The sequence below is a fragment of the Macrosteles quadrilineatus genome, unplaced genomic scaffold, assembly GCF_028750875.1.
Source record: "Macrosteles quadrilineatus isolate MER2022 unplaced genomic scaffold, UCM_ALF_1.0 Scaffold_8__2_contigs__length_117827958, whole genome shotgun sequence".
Classification (NCBI taxonomy): Eukaryota; Metazoa; Arthropoda; class Insecta; order Hemiptera; family Cicadellidae; genus Macrosteles; species Macrosteles quadrilineatus.
In genome coordinates this window covers 29,966,824-29,988,793 of record NW_026542601.1, presented here as the reverse complement: position 1 = coordinate 29,988,793, position 21,970 = coordinate 29,966,824, and positions in this window count along the sequence as shown.

The window sequence follows — 21,970 nt, the reverse complement described above, 5'->3', positions numbered from 1 at the left end:
AGATCCATAATGGAAACCGGAGGTTGAATGACAAAGTAGTCCAGGAAAAAAGGCACCTTTTTTCATTACACTTAGTTAGGTTTGTCAGTTAATTATAGTGTAAGCTTCATGTAAAATCGTTTGAAAAATAGGTAGTAACATATGATACATATGATGAACATATGATATGTTAACATATGAGAAATATTATACATGTTTATGAAAACAACTAACTATTACCGACCACTACAATAATTTATGGTGCAGAAAATATATGGCAACGTACAATAATTTGGTACCTGCGCTCTCGCCAATGAAACTTTGGCAAGCGGTGTTTCAACTAAGTACCATTCTGTGTTAGGTGCATTATGGTACCACTCAATATTTATTTTCTTTCTCTCGTCTTAAAGACTAAGGTTTTATTAAGGTTTAGTTAATATAATTTGTAGCTCAGTGATTCTTCAATTTTTCTCTACAAGACACCGATATGCGTTAAAATTGTGGCGCACTTATGGTACCACACGATAATTTGGACCGGTGTTGTCATCATTGAGATGATGAAGGCAAGATGAGTTACAATACACATGACGACACTTGTGCCCTGTGAGTTACTGCCAAGTTTCATATGACCATTGACTATATAGATAGACGCTGTAGTGGCACAATGACTATGAGACTGCACGATAGTAGGCCTATGCTGGGCTGCAAGAAGTTTTAGGATTGTTGGGGACGCAAGTAAGAGGAAATAAAGTGGGGAAGGGGCGCAATCCTCGGGCCCGTAGCGCGTCCCATGCAAACCCCTGGTCTGATTAGTATGGCACCCGCTCCCTATGAGTCACCTTCAGGCACCACAATAATTATGGCGCTGTTATGGTACAAATTATGGTACCGCACGATAGTTATGGTGCCTCGCTCAGTGAGAGTGTTGGCGCGATGCCCGCGGCCGCATCGCACGTGCGGGTCGCCAAAATAGACACGACGGGGCGCGGTTATTTTGGTGTGTGACAGCAAGAGCTCGTGTGCCCTTAGACGGCGTTCTATTGGAGCCATCTTGCAATTTTGAGGTATCATGTTAAATTTTATGTATGTAAACTAATTTTAAGGCTCGTAGGCTGTCCACCATAGTAAGATTTTATTTTTAGGTTAGTGGTTTCTGAAAGTATGGTTTTTATTTTATACTCATGAACAGCCTATCCTCAAAAGAAGTATTTTTTTAACCATACTGAACTATTAGTCGCTTTACGGAGCTGCCAGTGAAGAAAATCTTTTATTTTATACATTCCTTGACTTACAAAAAATACACTTAGGAGGTCCGGAGGAAAAAGAGAGGTTCATTTAGAGAGGGTTTCTTATGATACTATTTTCTGTAGTTGTAAGAGTTTCGTTTCAAAAGTTGTCTATTGGCAATAGTTTAAATAAGATTAAGCCTACTGTAAATGCATTCAACAAAATTGACATCCAAGCGGAACGAAATAAATGCTCGCCGCAGAAAATAAGTTTGCGCAGCATTTGGTTTGGTGCAAAGTTGCAGATACCTATTTGGCTTTTTAAAATAACAAAAACAAAAAAAAAACACTCTGACTAATGAAACATCCGATCGTAGTCAGTAACACACATGAATACTTGAAAAGAAATTGTATATCATAAACATAAACAAATGACGTAACTGGCTCAAATCCTATAGGTCTGCATGTGTTAAATTTAAGTAATGTTAAATGTTTACTTTCAGGCCAGTGACATAATTTGTTTATGCTTATGATCTATACCGTTTCTGGTCTAGTAATCGTGGAAATTCAGATCTAAAAACATGTTACTTTCATTTCTCTCAATTCCTTATTGGGCTATAATACGCGCGGTTGTGTCTCAATTGCAATTGATAATAATTAAAGCTATAGAAAATGTTTAAAGTTAAAAACTATAGGAGGAATCTAAACATTAGTGAAACTAAACATAACTTAAATTATCAAGCAACCAATTCACATCAATTGAACTAACCAACCATTTTAGTTGGTTTGATATCAGTATCGTTTCTGTCGATAATATTGGTAGGGTAAGTGAAAGAAGAAGCACAAAAAAATATGTTGCCTCGAAAATAATATAGAGCGGATGATATTTTGCAAAGACAACAATATTTTTTAGGTGAAGTAATATATTAATGTGTGTAATGTTTTGTTATATTGCTGAATTATTTTAAATACATTGATATATTCTGCACAAGAACCGACGGGCAAACTCACTACACAAATGCGTTGCGGAGATATAAAGCCGCTTTAAATAGCTTAAATAAGTCATATTAACTATTAAGTCCATAATTACATTGTAAGTCAAACGTTTGGAGAGAAAGACTTCAAAATTTCGTTTTCAAGATCTGCAAAGATCGGCTCATCACTCAAAACGTTCGTTATCAACATTATGTCATTCTGATTCGTTAGGTTCGAATTCATATTATTGTAGACTGATTGATTAGGAATGCGTTAACAGCCTTCCGTTTTAGATACAAAGATAAAACTAGTTTATGACACAGATTAGACCAAACTCTCAGAAGTGGTAAATAGATCAGATTCCAAATAGTCTAATGAATGGAGTTTATTATGCCTTGTGAAAGGACTAGGCCCTACTATTGGAGTTCTTGGATTACTATACTTCTAGACTCTTAACTGCTACATTTCTATCTGAGCAATTTACAAATGAATTAAAATTTTAAGAAAAAATAGTTTTCCAAATATTATTGATACCGTACTTTAAACACTTTTTAACCTGACACCTCTTGTAAAAGATTACTCATTTTCTATGTTAAGTAATTTTAACCATCGAACTTACCCAAGGACGGTATGTTTGTTACATTCTGTGGTTATACTAGGTTAAACAACTAATCTTACTACCATGGTCTGGTAAACCAAGTAATATTGTCAACGTTTCCATAGATATTCATTTTAATTGTATTATGATTTGCAAGAAGTTAGGGAAAAAATAAATAAGCATCTAGACTGCCAGTGCAACTCCTAGGATCGGTAGGATCGTGGATCAGATCGAAAAACCCCCCACCACCGCTCAGTGCCGATGGCGTGACGTCAACCATTACTGCAACGATACGGAACTGAGTCATGAGCCTTTGTGGTGAAGTGGATAGCGTGTCGGGCTGATAATCTGAAGGTGCCGGGTTCGAATCCCACCGGGAGCACTAACTTTTGTCAACAATTTTTTTCATATCAGCAAGTTTGGTTGGTTTGGTTAGGTTATGACAGTTTAATTTTATAATTAAAAGATTGTAAAATTGAATTTGAGACATTTATAATTTTATTTTTAGAACAGAGCTATTTTTCGATTAGTAAACCTTCATTCGAGTTTATCATTATCAGCAAGTTTGGTTAGTTTGGTTAGGTTATGATAGTTTAATTATATTTAATTCAAATTTAATCTAAAAATTGTACGTTTTGACAGCGACAGTGATACAGATAACAATTTTCCACGAACAGTTAAGCTATGCTGATGCGCCGGTATGATTCGGAAGCGTACGACATGGTGCGGTGGTGGGGGGTGATCCACTGATCTGATCCACGATCCTGATCTGAGTCCGATCCTCGGACTTGCACTGGCAGTCTAGACGCTAGTAAAAAATAAGGGTGGGTTATTCGGTCAGAGTGGCAAAATTCGTCAATAGCAAAATTGCAATCGTTATTATGCAGAATGGGGTAGAATTGGATGATTAGTTGGGCGATCGAGGTATGTGTGTGGTGTATGTGTGGGTGTGTGTATATGTGTTGCATACCTACGTATGACTATGTGTGTGTCGCGTGATTTAGGAATTTTTCAAAATTAGGGGCTTATATTTTGCAATTCTAGACCATAGCGAGACGGGCGACCTCCCCTGGAGTCCCTTCTCTCCCCCAACTTACCACCTACTCCAGTGGTAGCCCGTCTCACGATGGACCCACTACATCAAAAGAGGTTTCTTCAAAAAAACGGAGCATGGTAACAGCGATTTCCTCCTGGCCAACGTCCTAACAGGCCCTCAAGCACATGAAATCACCTGCAACATCGAATGGTAGACTATCATGAAAAGAAATGCAACTTCTTCTGGAATTTCCTCCTGTCCAACGTCCTACAGGCCCTCCAGCACATGAAATCACTTTCAACATCGACTGGTATACAATTATGAGGGGAAATGCAACTTCTTCTGGAATTACCTCCTGACCAACGTCCTACAGGCCCTCCAGCACATGAAATCACTTTCAACATCGACTGGTATACAATTATGAGGGGAAATGAACATTCTTCTGGAATTACCTCCTGACCAACGTCCTACAGGCCCTCCAGCACATGAAATCACTTTCAACATCGACTGGTATACAATTATGAGGGGAAATGAACATTCTTCTGGAATTACCTCCTGACCAACGTCCTACTGGCCCTGCAGCACATGAAATCACTTTCAACATCGACAGGTGGATGATAACGAGAGGAAATGCAACTTTATTTGGAACTGTCCGAGGCCTACTCCATTGAGAATCCTTTGCATACCCACAGTTCATGGCAGCTAATTAAATACATTCCGTTACTCCACCAATTTTATTTCTTTGTAATTAAGATGTTATATTGGTTTTAAAACACATTAATCATGGGTACAACATCTTTCAAGAACAAAAATCAATCCAACCCACTATGCAGAATAGTATAGATGGCATTGCCGACTGCCGAGTGTCAAGTGTGAACACATCATCTAGCTGGCTCGGGCCGATCTGTCTTTGGTAAGACAAACATTGTTGCTTATCAAACCAATTTTAATTTACTTTGTGGTGGTTAGTGTTGTAAGCTATACCAAAGCGATTTGAAAAATATACCTCTTGATCAGTTCTCCCTACGATGAAAACAATAAATACGTGAAAGACTATCACTGAGAAGGAAAATGAACCATTAGGTTTTCAAAGTTTATCAAATTTACTAAGCATACGTTTTATTATTCCTTCATTCTCAAAAGCCAAGCAAAATATTTAACTAATGATTATAGGACTAATTGAGACTTATCGATCAATATTTATCACGAACAACGAGCCAAACAGCAATCAAGTTGAAGCATTCTGTGTCAGATACTTGAACGAAATCCAAACAATTGCCCATTAAAACAATCGAGAGAATCAAAGAGCGACGATACGGAAGACGTCGCGGCACGCCCGAAATGACGTCATTACAGCTTCCGGTATTAGATCTGCTCACTTCCGGCGCTGCCACTGCCACCGAAATACTCCTGGAACGCTTCCGTACGTCGCCTACACTATATGAAATGTGAACTGACGTAAATTGAGTCTAAAAAAGTAACTTGAAAACAAGCTAGCTTGACATGAGATTTTTCAAATCTTCGAGCTCTTCTAACCGTTTGGACCCTTTAGTCTTAGTATTAAAAACTTCGCAATATTGTGTTGAAAAAACCATGCATATTTTATAATCGGTGCTAGCCTTGAGAGTACTAAAAATTAATTTTATCTAAAACAGCTTATAGACAAATTGAAAAATTGTAGTAGACATTGATTGAACTCAACAACATACAAATCATACAAATTTAATTTTAATTATCGATTAAAGCATAACATGACAATCCCATGCCCTTGTCACAGCAAACCTACAGACCAGGCAAATTTAATTTCACCTGGCTGGATTTTCACTAAAATATTCCCTTAAAATTTACAGATTTATTTTATACTCGTATTAAATAACAAAAATTTTGATGATTACTTAGGTTTGCTGTTACAGTAATTAGTTGTGTTTGATCGAAATGCCAATAGCATAGTAGGCTTATTAAATAAACGAATTAGCCAAATTTGATTAAAATATGTCCGCAAATATTGAAGTGTTTTTGTGTTGTTATTGGTTACGGACAAAATTCCAAAAATTTTAAATTTAAAATTTTCATCTTATTCTTATGGAGAATTTTGTAAAATGTTGTTTATGAATATATATTTTGATCAAACTTGGAAAATTTATTTATTTAATACTAAGCTAATAAAAATAAGTTAATATTTAATAAACAAGTATAAATAAATAAATAAAAATAAGTTAATATTTTACTAAAAACACGCTTTATTAGCCTCCCTGTAGCTGCAAACCTTGGTACTCATATAACCCAATGTTATTAAAATAGATTTAATTGTATATAAATTTAGACAAGTGGAAATTCGCTTAGTCTGCAGGTTTGCTACGGCGGTGGTATTGCAATCTCCCTCTACGAATAGCAATATTTTTAAAATTACAAGTCTCGTTACCATTAATTTACCATTGGCTTGATTGAATTTGATGTTTTTTATCATATGAGATATTTTGCAACCTCCTTTCGTGATAATCCTTTACCACATGCCGGACATAGTTAAGTTACTAGATTATAAGATACACTCTTGGTAGACGATTAGTTAAACGGGAAACGGGTTTTTAGAAGCATGGTGACCATAATTCTTCAATTGTATACTCTATCCGAAGGATATGTAATTTCACTGATATATTATTAAAGATCTTTCTCTGTATGAATCAAGTTTTCAAGTAGAATAAGTAGTAAAGAAAATAGAAAGTACAACACGAAAATAAGCAATGATTCCATAACAGTAAAAAAGCCGCATCCGAAAAAATACGCAGACTATAAAAGGGTTGTTGGATTCCAGATCCTTTAATCAACCGGATGGTATCGAAGACGGAGTAAAATTTGGGTATTTTATTGTTAGAGGGGTAATTCTATGAAAAGCAGATTCGACAAAATTGTATCTCACCACCTGCTACTTTTTATGTCTCAAGATTTGTTCGTCATGCTGAAAGTGTTATTTTAGCTTCTTTTATTGACACTCCAGAATATCATCTTACTTCAGCTAAATACAAATCACTACAGGATTATTGATTTTTTCTTACTGCTCAGTTTTAACTTTTAATACTAAAGGTTATAATGAATCTTTTATTTCAATATTGTCTATACTACACGATTAGTTTGTGTATCAGTACAACTATTTACCTTTGCATAATATTGTACAAACAAATACAATACATATTTATATGATGTGATGATTTTTAAAACAGATCCATCCGTTCCCAACACCTATTGTTAGATATGGAGATTTGCAGTGGTCCAAACGTTTGGTTTGCATTTAAAAATGTACAAACAATTCCCCGGCCAAAATGTTTTTTTTTCGGCAAACGGAAATGGTACAACTTTTTCAGTTTGTGGTACAAAAAAGTACAAAATAGTGTAATTGAATTTTAAAAATATCGATGTCGGATGCAAATGCCCACCTTTTCTCTGTTCTTTATTATACGATTTATTCATGGGTAAAGGTGCAAAATGTTTAATTGCTGGTACAAAAGGGTTATTCAGATTACTTCGGGGTATAGGTGGACAGGGCTCTTTCTTCATGGTCCAACATTACTGTTCTTTATTTAGATTGAAGATACAAAGGGTTTGTTGAATGGCCCCGTTAAGTACGATCCTTTACATCTACCACATTGTGTATAAGATTTATACTTGTGAACTTTATTGCTTTAATTTCCTGTCCAGGCTTGACAGCATTTGGTGAGCCAACGTTGGTCAAAAGTTACAACGCACGATTCTAGAATGTAACCCTTTTTTATAGAAATTCACTTGGTTTGACGTAAAATTCTATTCTATTTCTTTCTTTTGACTCATGGCTTTTTTATTGCTAGGCCTACTTGATCGATTTTTAATTTTAGGTCGTGTTGATTTCATATTTATTTTTAAAACGAATAATAACTTTAAATGTTTTATTTCTTTCAACAGATTTCGTTAGTATACATATTAAGCTAATTAATAGATCCGTTTGAAGCTATGTTCTATAGATAACATCATTTCGAGTGCATTATGTTCGGCTGAATTGTGAACTGAATTATTGTATGTATTACAAAGGTATTATTACAAAATTCATTGGCGTTCTAGGTCGAATATATGACTACTGAATATATGATACCATGTATTAAAAAAATAACTAATTTATTATGTGGTCAGACAGAGACCACATAATATGGGCCATTTAAAAAAAATTTAAGCAACCATATGAATCTTTAAATAAAGTACGATTAAAATGAAAATACAGTAAGTATACTAAAAACTTTTGGGGGGATGTATTATACATTTTTTTTTTGTTATAAAACCAATCAATACAATGTTTTTGGATTCAAGCCTAAAATGTCAATTTTGGATCCCAGAGGGGAAGGAACAGGAATAACACAAAACCTTCTTTAACCTTAAAATAATGTTATACTCTTAAACGGCAATCACATCGTCACTTTTAGCGAAGCATACAGAACATACAGACTGACAGACATTAATACGTAATTTGAATAATGTAATACATAACATTATAAATAAACAAACATAAAATGTATATTGCGATACAAAATGTTCACACAAGAGCAATAATTAAACATTTATATTTCTTTAGAGATAAAACAAATAGTCTAAAACATTACACTGCTATTATCCAAAACATAAATTAAAGTTGCGTATAAACATCGCGTTGAACGCCACATAATTTGTCCCATATGTAGTCTACTGTGTGGTATATACAGTAGACTGTACATACCGTAGGGACACATGAGTTTGTATTAGCAACCCAGCCTCGTGCAGACATCTGTTATTGTTAGCTACTGTAGATATTGTGGCCATTATCTTCCCGTATCATGAATATGCACACAATTTATGTAACACCGGGGACGCCGACAGGAGTTTAATTCCGACATAATCAGTGTTTGTGTTTGCGGTTGTCTTTTAATTAGAGATGTTTACAACCAGTTGGTGGATATTCTAGAAGTTTATAGATGAAGTGGAAACAATTAAGTTAAGATTTGTAGTTGTAGTATGGGATTTTTGAATAATTAATTGACTGGCTGCTTTATTTGTGCTTTACAACAGAGTATATCCGCACTAAATAGAAAATTTAGTTTTCATCATACTGTCCGAAAAGCACTCGTTTTTAGTTCTCTAAATCGTCCACAAAATCATCGTTTTCAGGTAACTTCAAAATAGGGAACAGAAAAAACAGATGGCAAATTTTTCGGTTCGCTAACCCCAAAATGTTATCAATGCATTATGAAAACGCTGCTAATCACAGACTATTTAATGTTAAGTTTCACCCCCATAACCTACTTTTACTTTCTCCGCCTATACCATAGTATATGGAGAAAGTATTGTTTTCGTCAAAATTTTCGAGTTTGAGTTCTTAGTGGATATATTCGTTTTGGGCCCCCCTGGACCCAAAAATGGTTTTCGAAGTGATGTCTGTGTGTGTCTGTGTGTGTGTGTGTGTGTGTCTGGATGTGTACAGAGCTAGGGACTACACCTGTGGTCCGATTTCGATGAAATTTGGTATGTTGGTTCTAATCCATGGTATCTCCAGGCTTTTTTATTTTTTTTTAAATTTTGATTTTTAATGGGAATTTTCATAAAAACCCATAAAAAACCGGAAAAATAGAATTTTCTCAAAAATGGCCCAAATGATTTTCATAAAAATTGAGTATGTTGTAGCCCTTAAAACTCTGAACAAAATGGTACAAATTCCATTTCTGTAAAAATTACGGTTCAAAAGTTATTGTAAATTATGTTATTCTCCCATAAAAAAACCCCATAAAATAACGAAAAATATAATTTTCGAAAAAATCCGGTTTTAATTTAACATAGTAAGTTATGGTACTTACAATTTTGATAGTTTTTTAATTTTTTAGACATTTTGATTCTTGATGGGAATTTTCTCATAAAACCCCATAAAATAACGGAAAAATGGATTTTCTAAAAGATGGCCTGAACGATTTTGATAAAAATGTAGTATGTTATAGTACTTTAAATTCTGAACAAAATTATTCAAATCCTATTTTCGTATATTTACTCTCACCGCTTACACATGATAAAGGTTGTTGACAAACGTATGGGAGAAAGTATGTGTCAGAATGCTGATACTGTATATTTTCATTAGGATCGATTTAAACAATCCAAAGATAAAAATGTTTATTCTTGATTTTTTAAATTTAGACCCAAGAAATAACTACGTAAATTATATCCCTACTTTTAACAACTTGTAAAGAAAGTATAAATGTTCCTAATTTTGTGATAGTATTGATAGGAAGCCATTGGGAATTATTTTACAAGCATCCACCATTCATTCACTAATCTCACGAAACTGTTGACACACGTTGACCATATCATCAGGGAAAACGTTATTGAAGCAGGGTGTAAATATATTACGGTTCCTCACTAATTTCAATAGTCGTGTTCAGACTTAATAATTCAATGCAAATACTCAAATATATATTCCTAAGTTAATTCGAGCTTGAAGTCTAGCTAACGCCTCCAGGCTCAAGGTACTGAAAATGATTAAAATACTTGGCCTAGAACTCTAAACATTACACATTTGATTTGAAGTGGTGCTTATATAATCTGGAAATTCATTTGCAGCAAGAAAGCCTTTAAATATTTAAATTGGGTTGAAAACCCTTTGTGTAATAATTTACCTGCTTTAAGGCAAAATTGATAGTCTTATTTAATTAAATAATAAACAAATTATATTTTATTCAGTATTTAAATCATAACTATTATCTTTAAGTTTTTCCAGCAAAAAGTGAACGTATTTTGTATTACAATAATAATCAACACCTAATAATATCATACGTTATTATATTCCCCATTCACACATAGTGCACACGTAGGCCCTATCAACCAAATAATTAATCATTCTATTCACTAAATATCGAAACAAAGGGAAATGGTTTAAGTAGCCAGTAAATTTAAAAGTAGATAACATAATAGTTACAGGATTATGTTTGCACTTATAGGTAAAAAATATGCAGATATTGGTAAAAAAAACTATATTAAACACGTATGTGGCAAAAATTATTGCTAAAATATTGTAACAAAGAGAAAAAAATTAGATAAAGAATCCAAGACTGTTCTAGCAATCTTGCTTTGGTCCCTACAGAGCTGTATCCGAGTCTACACACCATAACTAATCCGTTCGTGATTACAAAGATAACACCTTACACATCTCGGGAAAATAACAGCGATACTGGAGTCTTTACACCTTGCCACCAAAGTTACGTGCGCGGGGAGAGAGCTAGTCTACAGAGCGCGGGATTCCAGTCCCCGAAGTCCCGGGTCCAAATCCCACCTATCCCCATAGGAAAAAACAAATCTGTACGAAGACACCTAACTAACCTATAGGTCCTGTAAAACTAAATCAATTTTCCAAAAGCACAAAAAACTTAAAATGATGCTAAGCTATTATTTTTATCGCGAAACATTAACAATGGGGGATGTTTAAAAACACAGGGACAGCGCCGCTGTAGGGGACGTTGTTATTATTAGCTTCCCTCAACTTTAGCGACGCTTATTTTTAACGCGACGCCGCACGTCGAGACGTCTACTTGCGGATGACATTTAGCGTCGTTCCAGTTTCTTTTACTGTGTTTTTCATCTCCCGCTACATTTCAGAACGTGCTTAAACGCTTGAATAATATACAGGGTGTCCCGGAACTCTCTACCAATATTTTAGGGCATTGCTCCTGGGTAAGAAACATACCTAAATATCATATTTAAATTGTCCGGAAGTCCTTAGTTACTCACACAGCCGCCATTTTGTTTTTTTCAGTTATTAATTTTTTCTAAAGAATGGTTAAACATACGAAATGGAAACTTTGCACAAACATTTATGACAACTAGACAAAGCTACAAAAAAATTATGACAATTTTTCAAATTCATAAAACAAAATGGCGGCCATTTAAAATTTTTATAAAATCTACGGTATTTGAGTTATTTAGAAACAACAAAATGGCGGCTGTGTGAGTAACTAAGGACTTCTGGACAATTTAAATATGGTATTTAGGTATGTTTCTTACCCAGGAGCAATGCCCTAAGATATTGGTAGAGAGTTCCGGGACACCCTGTATAACTGAAGCAGTGGGAGTATGTAAGGTATCACCATTATAACCACAAGCTTAGAATCAGTATGTGTGGATGTGACCCAAGCAACATTATCATAACATTTCTGGGATCTTGATTGGATCTTACATTACACTATTTTTGAATCAAATAAGACCAATTCCCGTTGGATACCCACTTTTATGGGTTTCTTATAGAAGTTTAGCAACGAAAAAATGTTGTATAAGTGAGTGGTTATTTTAACTTGTCGTCATAAGATTTATTGAACCAAAATCTAGGGAAAATAGTATGTTTCCTTTCCGAAAAAAAAATACTCGATAAGATTTGAATGTAAGAACAATTTTCATTTAGAAACACGAATAAAAATTACTGACTAACCTGTAAAACTATTTCCAAGCCTTATATCAAATAATAGTTATGATACATTGTTGCACATTTAGATTTAATGGTAAGGGATGATAAATGAAGATGAGAATTTTAATCATTCCGAAGGGAATAATTTTGTGTTGGATAAAATAAATTTATTTATTTGCAGCCCAAACATAACCTAGCTATGTCGCTTACTTAGTAAAATGAGATGAGGCTTTTTAATGAACCAAATTACAACCCTAATAATCTGAAGCTTAAGCACTCTTAGGTTATGGTCGTGGGTCAGTCATAAGGAAGTAATTGTAAGAGAAGCATGGATGGGTGCTAGGTCAGTGTTTATGACACCAGTGTTGCCAAATGTCCTGGACAAGTTCCAGCCTTGACTCATGTTACATTGGTTCTGTAATGCTGGCAGCACTGCACCATTGCCGGGACCAATCTAGGAACAGTATAGTCTATGAATGTTTGCTATTGTTAAAGTCACATTTGATGGGGAAGAAGATTGTTACGAATTATTGAACATATTTCAGAACTACCAATGACGTCACGGTTACAAAGGCGTAAAATTATGTTGTGGAACAGTAACAAAAGTAACACAATAGTTAGTGAAAAAATGAAATTTGCTCGATAGTTAGTTGATAAAAAAGGCGTAAAATTATATTGTGGAACAGTAGCAGTAACACAATAGTGCTATTTAGTTAGTGAACAAATGAAATTCACTCATAGGCTGATAGTTGATAAAATGTACCTGACCTAATACAGTAGTATGATATACGTTATTCAGTCCAATTTACATAAAAATTCATTGGTGAAATCAATGAATGGTGTATCTTACTACTAGGAGCCAATCCAAATATTTTTAGTAAAAATGAGCTGCGTAAAGAAAATATTTTTATGTAAAAAACACAAACAAAACACTGCTTTTGTCTGAGCTAAAAATTTTCCCAAAGAAAAGCTTAGTGATTTTTTTACTCCACAGTAGCGAGTCTATAAAAAAATGTTTAAAATTGGAAATTTGAAAATTGGAAATTAAATTAAACAATTAAGGTGAGACAGTGATACAAAATCAACCAAAAACATACATAATGCAGTTGTATATTAAAAGTTAATATTGATACATGCTAGTCCAAACAGTGTAAAAAAAAAAAAAAAAAAAAAAAAAACACTGTGAAAGAGAAACAACGATTCGAACTCACCAGAGTAATGTGAACAACTTGAAGCTAGTGAAAAGAATCTCTTAAACAACATAGCATTTTAATTATTGATGGTTTCCAATTAGCTAGAGTCCTGAAGATAATAAGAACTGATTCGGTATTTCTAATCTAAAATGAAATGTGTTTTTTAAACAAAAGATTTACTCCTGTAATCTAGCAAGATACAGCACTCGTGCCCCGATTGGTTTCGTAGCAAACGATACTAAACTTTCGTAGCTGCAAAATCTCTTTTCAATCACTCGTGAAAATCAATTAACTTGTCAAGATAAAGCTCAGAACAGCTGATTGCCCGCCTGGCTGGAGAAACGACAAATTAAATTTACCTCTCTAATTTCATACAAATTAAGTTTCATTCTTTACCTGTCTCATTAGATTTCATGATGAATGTCCGTTGTCAAACTTCAGATCCTTATTTATGTTGTCATTCACTTTAAAGTGGTGTTTTTAATTTGATTAACTATATTGTTCATAAATCGTTTTTGTTCCAAATTAAACAAGAGAATTGGCTTTAAAAATGATTGCACCATAATTTCGATATAATATGGTTACCGTCATGAATTCACTTTCAATACTCTAGGATAGTATACAGGCGAGTATCTTGTAGTACCCATAGATGCGTATGTTAATTATTAGTTCAGACAAAAAAATCACTCATATCATTTACCAAGAAGGTACTCTAAATATTAAAATAATTGTACGAGTGGTTGAAATGTTATAGCTCTCGCCTTCAAGTTGAATTATAACTATTTACCTCAATCGTAATACTACTTGAGGTAAATGTAAAATACAATGTTGCCAGTGTATTGCAAAAGATAAGGAGTTTTATTGTGAAATCTTCTATATTAAATTTAATGCAATACTGACAATACATTTAAATGTACCTCATAATTAACAAAATATGTTTACCGTCATCGATTAAGTTTAAATACTCTTGAAATATTACAGAATACTAAGTAAGTAATTATGTATTTATAGGTGCACATGTTAATTCGTTTTTATTCATAAGTTTTCTAATATTCCTACGATTTTCCAAATAGTTTCCCAAAATATTAAAATTTAAAAAAAATCTCAGTTTTTGAACACCCTATGAAACGAGTTGGTGAAAGAGTAATGTTGTCGCATTGATACGAATTCGACTTTACAGGAAATAAAACGGCGAAGAAGAAGAAAGCGCAAATAAACCACATCCGGCGTGGTAAGTGTGAACGATTTTGGCGACGGGCGCGTGGGGTCGTTTTTTAAGCGGTGGCTGGGGACATCTTGGCGGGGGAGGGAGGGATAAAAAATAGCCAAAGTGTCACCGGGGCCCCTCCACAATTCCCAGTCACGGCGGCTCCCGCCTAGATTATGTCAGGTTCATAAGAAACTGGAGGTGATCCATTTACGAACCGGACGGGTGGTGCATTAAAAGTTCTTCGTGGAAAGTAATATTTTATACGCTACAAATGGTGAATCTTCGATATAAAGGAAAATTTAGTATTTTGAAGCATAATATTAATGCAGCAGTTATATTAATGTATCTGCAATCCTAAAATGCTATGGGTAGGGAGGGAAACAGGTCCATGACATAGGAAGTGTTGAAGGAAGTAGTAAAGGCTATCAGTGCGGAGTGTGGGAACATTTGTATTTTGTATTATGTCTATAAACATTTTTCATTTATAGTTTAACCATGAGACATGATTGCTCCGCTCAACTAGCTTTCATTGCTATGAAAGCAATCCTAGTTATGTATGTTAGCTTATATACTATGCAACGTAAGTTTTGGAAGTTTGATTTCTTACTTCTAGAAATCCTCATAAAATCTATGGTCTTCATGAAACATTTTTTTAAAGTAATGTGCAGCAGAGCTATTTTACGCACGTGAAACCTAATAACGAGTAATAAACTAATATCGGCATTTCATTCTCACATTTAAGGTCTAAGAACACTCGTCGTCATGAAAATGACACGAATTATTCGTGTATTAGTTTATTATTCTTCCTATCAACTGGTAATAGGTTCATTTGCAAATGAAACTGTTGTTGTGCAGCTATGTGAGCACATTAGATCACGACAGTGTGTTCAGGATGCTATATAGTTTCATATCAAACAATGGATAACATTTCCGATATCGTCCAACCACACACAAATATACGGTTATTTTATTCACCAAGTTACGCTAACAAGTTCATCCTTCAGCAGATCGTGTGTAGTTCTCGGTCACACATGGTCGCCACCCGCTAGCGCTTCCGTTGTCTTGAGATGTTACTGCAACCCCCCCCCCCCCTCCCCTCTCGCACTCACACCGTGTCTACGTTCACATATTCCCTTTCTTTTAGTCAGTCTCGGCAATTATCCTTGATAATTTGTCATCATGCGTGAAGATCTGTGCTCTGAATTTGGAGAAAGAATTCATTATAATGAAAAAATACGATAAAACCACCATAACTGTATTTTGTTATCCGGAACGAAAATCCCCAGTTTAAAACATTTTAAGCTACTTTTTGTATAGTGAAACACCGGATAAAGCTCGGTTGAAACCCCGATTTCCCGGAAATTCTGGATGCTTGACAAATGGTAAACCCATAAGAAACCTCAATCACTGTATTCTTACAAAACACAAGTCACATTCTCTTTAAAAGTGAAACGATTTATTTTATTTTATTTATGGCATTTTTAAGAAATTGTATATTAGTTAATTAAATATGTAGTTGTCGAAAGTGTTTGTATATTATAAAATGATTTTGCCTTTCATCGTTATAACTATTTACAGTCCCAATTAAAAGCATATCCCAATACAACACTTGCAAATATAAGTTTTTTTTTTAATTTTGGACAACTATCTCAAAGCTCAATCGAACCAAACAAATTTGCTTCTGTCAACTATTATGAGAGGAGTACAAGAGTAGCTTGGAAAAATTAAGATACATAAAAAATTGATTATTTTCTTAACTACTTTTATTGACAATTGCTCGTATTCGATTACGTATAATACAAGGAACAACAAAGACGAACACCAAACAGATAAACTATGTGGAACAACATATTGTTCCAGAACATTGTGCTGTTCGTGTTTGTTCCAGCTTGTTTGCCAATTCGGCTTTCAATTTGAGTTGTATTCAGCCGCAAGCAAATTTGATACTACAGCGTATCTCCATGTTCCATCATAGCGTAGGTCTTGCGGCTATGTCAACATCAATAACTTGGGGAAGGCATTCAAAGTGTTCAAATTGAACGCGACCCAATAAATAAGCCAATGCTTTTCTAATGCAACTAAATGAAGGTCAGAGTTTATTTCTTATTTGCAGTATTTTCGATTATGGGATATTTTATACCATTTATTGGTTTTAATTTTGTTACCGTTATTTTTTAAACAGCAACGAAATAGTTTTCTACTAAATATTCCTGTGAAACCAATAATTTGTTGATCAGTATTATGAAACAGTAAAATTTGCAAAAAGATGTAAATATTATACAATAGTCAATGCTGTTGTATAATGGTGTTTCCATATTTACGTTTAAAAAAGTACTCTACATTCATATATAAATCACATTAATTTATTTATAAACAACTAAAGATTAGACGAAATCTATAATTAAGTGTTTAGTCTCAAGAAAATCATATTTGCTAAGATATTCAACAAACCATTATATTATTACACGATTTGATACTATATACATTTTTAGGTACTTTCCTGTTAAAAGGAACATTCATTATTATCGATGATTTTGTTTCGATATATCGATATTTTTGTTTTCCGATCCGATCCATTACAAATTGACAATAATAACTAACTGATCTTGTTTAGGCTAAAATAGTCTAATATATGGATTAAAAAATGAAACTGTTCTAAGCTAACCTAACATAACCAACCAAACTTGCTGTACCATTTAAAAATTCCGTTTGGGTTTCATAATAGAAAAGGCAAGTTAAACACGGAATTTTTGAATGTTACAGCAAGTTTGGTTAGTTATGTTAGGTTATTTTTTTAGAACAGTTTCTTATACTGAAAAATATTTATTGTAGTTGTCAGCTGATATGTTTCAATTTGTTAATATCGATATATCGAAAAAAATCATCGATAATAATGAATGTTCCCTTTAACAGGAAAGTACCCATTTTTACATGATATACAAGTCTAAATAATGTTATAGGGGTGAATCGACTGTGTAACAATACTTTGTTGGTTAAGTAATGGTGTTTTTTCTGTAATCCAGTTCCTGAAACCCAAGTGGTTGTCAAATTAAGTACATTGAATATGAAAAATATAGTTGGTTTCATGTTTATAAAAGCCGGTATTGCAAATAAAACTATTCAAAAATTTTATTCACTCAAAATAAATTTACCTAAGTAGGCCATGTGTTTAAAATTTACATCAGAATAAGTATAGACTACCCGTATCACTTACAACTCAAACACCTTAAAGAAGTAAATTGAAAACTGCTTATACGCATACCAAAAATATTATCATAACTATTTTTCCAATTACAAAATAAAACCTACATCTTATTTGATATAACATGTAACCCAGATATACAAACATTGTGTCCCACACGTTCATTGTGTGGCGTTGAAACCACAGTGTTAAAACTAAACTCTGCTCAGACAAGGGGAGTACAAATAATGGTGCTGTCCACTGCAGCTGTGTGCTGTGTACCCTCGCCTACAGGGTGTCCTCAAATCTACCTTCAACTGTGTACAAAACTGTTGACGGGAGACACAATGTTTTTAGATTTATCAAACAATTGCTGTTTTTGAGATGAATGCACTTATTTTTCTAAATATAAAAATGTTTTACAGATTTATTTATTTAGTAAAACAACTAACAATAAAATTTTAAACAATTAGATTTGATTACATTTAGTGAATTTTATAAAACTTCTTAGCAATTTCATATATTGTAGTTTCAAAAATCGACCAGATAGAAAAATTTCCGGTTCGATCGCCATTTCCCAAAAATGGCTGAGAAATACATGAAAATTACCCTGGAAAAGAAACAATCGATTTTTTACTGTTTTAATGTTTTGTATCAGATATTGAAAAAAATATCAACATTTTTCATCTAAATAAAGTCTAAGTACAATGGATTTACAATCATCACGGTTAAAGTGTCAGTCAGTCCCTATGCATGTATGGAAAAGTAAAATGAAGAGTATGCATGAGAGTGTTAAGTGTTACGTGTATGTTTTGTGTTTTGTGTAAAATAAATTAAAGAGAATGCATGGTAAAATGAAAGATAATAATAAACTAATTTTCTAACATACAAATGGAGATGACAGCCCGTTGTTTTTTACAGTGCCAGAGACTCGGTTTTGTGAAGCAAACATTATTTAATTTGTTAGAGCCATGAATGTTTTGCTTTTGTGAACCGTGCATTTTTTCTAGTTTTCAGCTCAGACGTTTGAGTGCGCTGGTGACTATAAAGTTTATTTCTCAATTTTAGGTTAGGGATGAAAATAAATTATAATTCAACTAAATTAGGTTTTAAACAGGTTAATTAACAGGAAACAAACAGAAGAGAACAAAAAACTCTCTACATTAATCTATGTAGGGAAAATAATTAGTTCTAAACAGTTAGGGTTTTATATCTAACACTTTTTTGTTCAAATGTAACTGACACCACAAGAGAGCCGCACAGAATTGACGTGTAAACATGATGTAATACAGTGTGCGAGGAGTTACAACCCTTAGTGAGGTTATCTTCCCCCGGGAAAGGACATCGTCTCATGGCTTACAAGCCTAATCCACCCTCACCTTTCACACTCTAGACTCTACAGGGGAATTGCTACAACACTACTGCGACTGGGAACTCAAGTAAAATATGACAACTTTAAACCATTTGAAATCCTCCAGTTATGGTATGGTTTATAATAATGGAAGTAATGCAGATTTTTCTTACATTTTTTCATTCTTATTTTTCTTCATGAATGGACACAGAGATTTACAGTACATTTTAATATTACCAATTATGTAAAGACCACTTATGTGCGTATTTGAATTTAAATACTGGATACAAATGCATAGTAAAGGATGAGTGTAGGAAGTGAGATGCTTTGTGTTGCTTTGTTACTGACTTAGACCAGATGTGTTTCATTAGTCAGGACCATTAAAAGCCATATGATCAAGGAGAGGACAGCTGGGTCCAGTTTTGAACCATATAAAAGCTTAACCTTTCTCATGATCAAACGGGCAACCTTTTGATTATTAGGTGAGCTCTTTAACCACCCGGCTATGAGTTGGTTTAAAATGGGTGATTAGTATGCCTTAAATAAGGGATTAGTGCTGTAAATATATGTTTAAAATAGCTAATTCATACCTTTTTGAAATGTTGGATCAACCATATCCATCAATAGTGTAGCAAGACACCCATTGGTAAATTCAATTGTGATTTGAATGGTAGATAGGCTACTATAACTTAATTAGCTATTTTTAGTTATATTAAAAACACTTATTCTAATTGGAATTTATCAACGAATTTACGAAAGAGAATGGTAAAAATAAACTCGCATTTTAAAAATACTGTATACGAAAGAAAGTATACGTCACCCTTAGCAACAGTTCAATCACCTATTGGAAAGAAAATCCTTTCAACCTGGGAAATTGGATAGCGAGTAAATAAGTAACCTGAAATCTTTGGTATAATATGAGTTGTCTACAGCATGGAAATTTTGAGTAGTTTTGCTTGGGTGTAATACAACGTCGCAATCTATTACAACCACACTGTATTGTGTAACAAATCAAAGCATCTTTTAGTGTAATCGATGTTAGTATATATAAGAGTGTATAATCAAAATTGTATTTCCGATGATTACAAATAATATTCAACGTTGCAAATCAAGAATTATGATATCAACAGTAAATGCCCTGATGTACCTTTCAGCGTACTAAAAAAAAAATATTTTTCTTTAGGTTGAAGATAAGCAACAAATTTTTAAATTCTCGGTTCATTATACACAAAGTAGCAATATTATAAAACCATAATGTTAAATTTCCTTCTATAACGATGTTCATGTTTTATACATAAAACAACATATAAATTATTGGTTTTCTGCAGTTGTTTAATCTGTAAATGAGAAGTATGCGATGATTTCAGAGGGAGATGAGTCAGAAACCTTGAGTCTGGGATGGGATGCCCTTGAAACATCTGTTGACGATATACGGAGCGACTGACAACTGGGATCTCAACTCTCAGACTGGGGCTACGGGGGCCGAGCTCGGCTAGTGAAGGTAAAATGTGTTAGTGGTATCAATATTACAGCAGAGGAGTTGGTTTGGTAAACTTAGCTGACTTCATTCCAAAAACATCGTCAGAGGGAATTTCATTGGGGACAGAATTTGCTTATTTTTTAAAACTGTGTTAGTGTCTGAGTGATTTGAACAATTTTATCTTCCATATGATGAGGAGACTTTACTGGTGACAGAGCTTGGCTATTGAAGGTAAACTGTGTTAGTGGTGATAATCTTGAAAGTATTGTGGCGTGACTGGATCGTTTTGTCATCTCCATCTACTTAATCTCAGGAGTGACTTCGTTGAGGACAGAGCTTGGCTGATGAAGGTAAACTAAGTTAGTGCTAGTGGTGACAATGCTCATCTTGAAAATATTGTGATTTGACTGATATTGTGATTTGTGGTTTTATCATCTCCATCTACTTCATCTCAACAACGTAAGCCCATGTATCGGAGAGATTTCGGTGAGGACAGAGTTTGGCTATTGAATGTAACCATGTAAGGTGTGTATTTTGGCTGAGATATTGGAGTACTGCATTCACCGCTTCTAAATATATGTAAAGGTTGATAATCAAACATATTGCGGTATGTTTGTATTGTGGTATATTGCTGTTTGGGCATACAATAATAATCGAATACACCACCCAATAAAAGTATCAAACGCTGTGACATTAATCATGATCCATAGTATTTTATATAACAGTGTTTCAACTTAGTTCTCAGAACTTTCATATATTTAACAAAGAAACATCCTAGTAAGAAACGTTGAGATGTTTGGATAAAATATGTATCCTTGTGGGTGGGCTGTCTTGCAATCACAACCAAACGCGGCGCCTCAAAATATGAAATGCTAATCCAATGAAAACACTCAGAGCTGCATTAACATCGAGATGGAATCTCCAGAATACACTCAAGATTGTTTACCTTTTGCCAACTGGAAAGATTTATTATATCTTTGATTGCAATCTGGAACAGAAGTAGTATACAATATGATAAAATATCGAATAAACATAGACTAATTGGTTTAGTGAAATAATAGGCTCAATTTTGATTTTACGAATAAATATTTTCTTACGCAATGCGTATTGATACACTGTACACGTAAATATGAAATTAAAGAATATAATAAAACATGTTGCTGAGTAGTTTTAGCGCTCGCCTGTCAACCAGAAGGCCACCAGTTCAATCCTGTTAGAAGCTTATTGATGATCGACACAGGGCTCAGCTGATCAATGTGCTTTTAATAAATGATGTGGAGTGAACCAACAGCTACTCTCAATCAGTG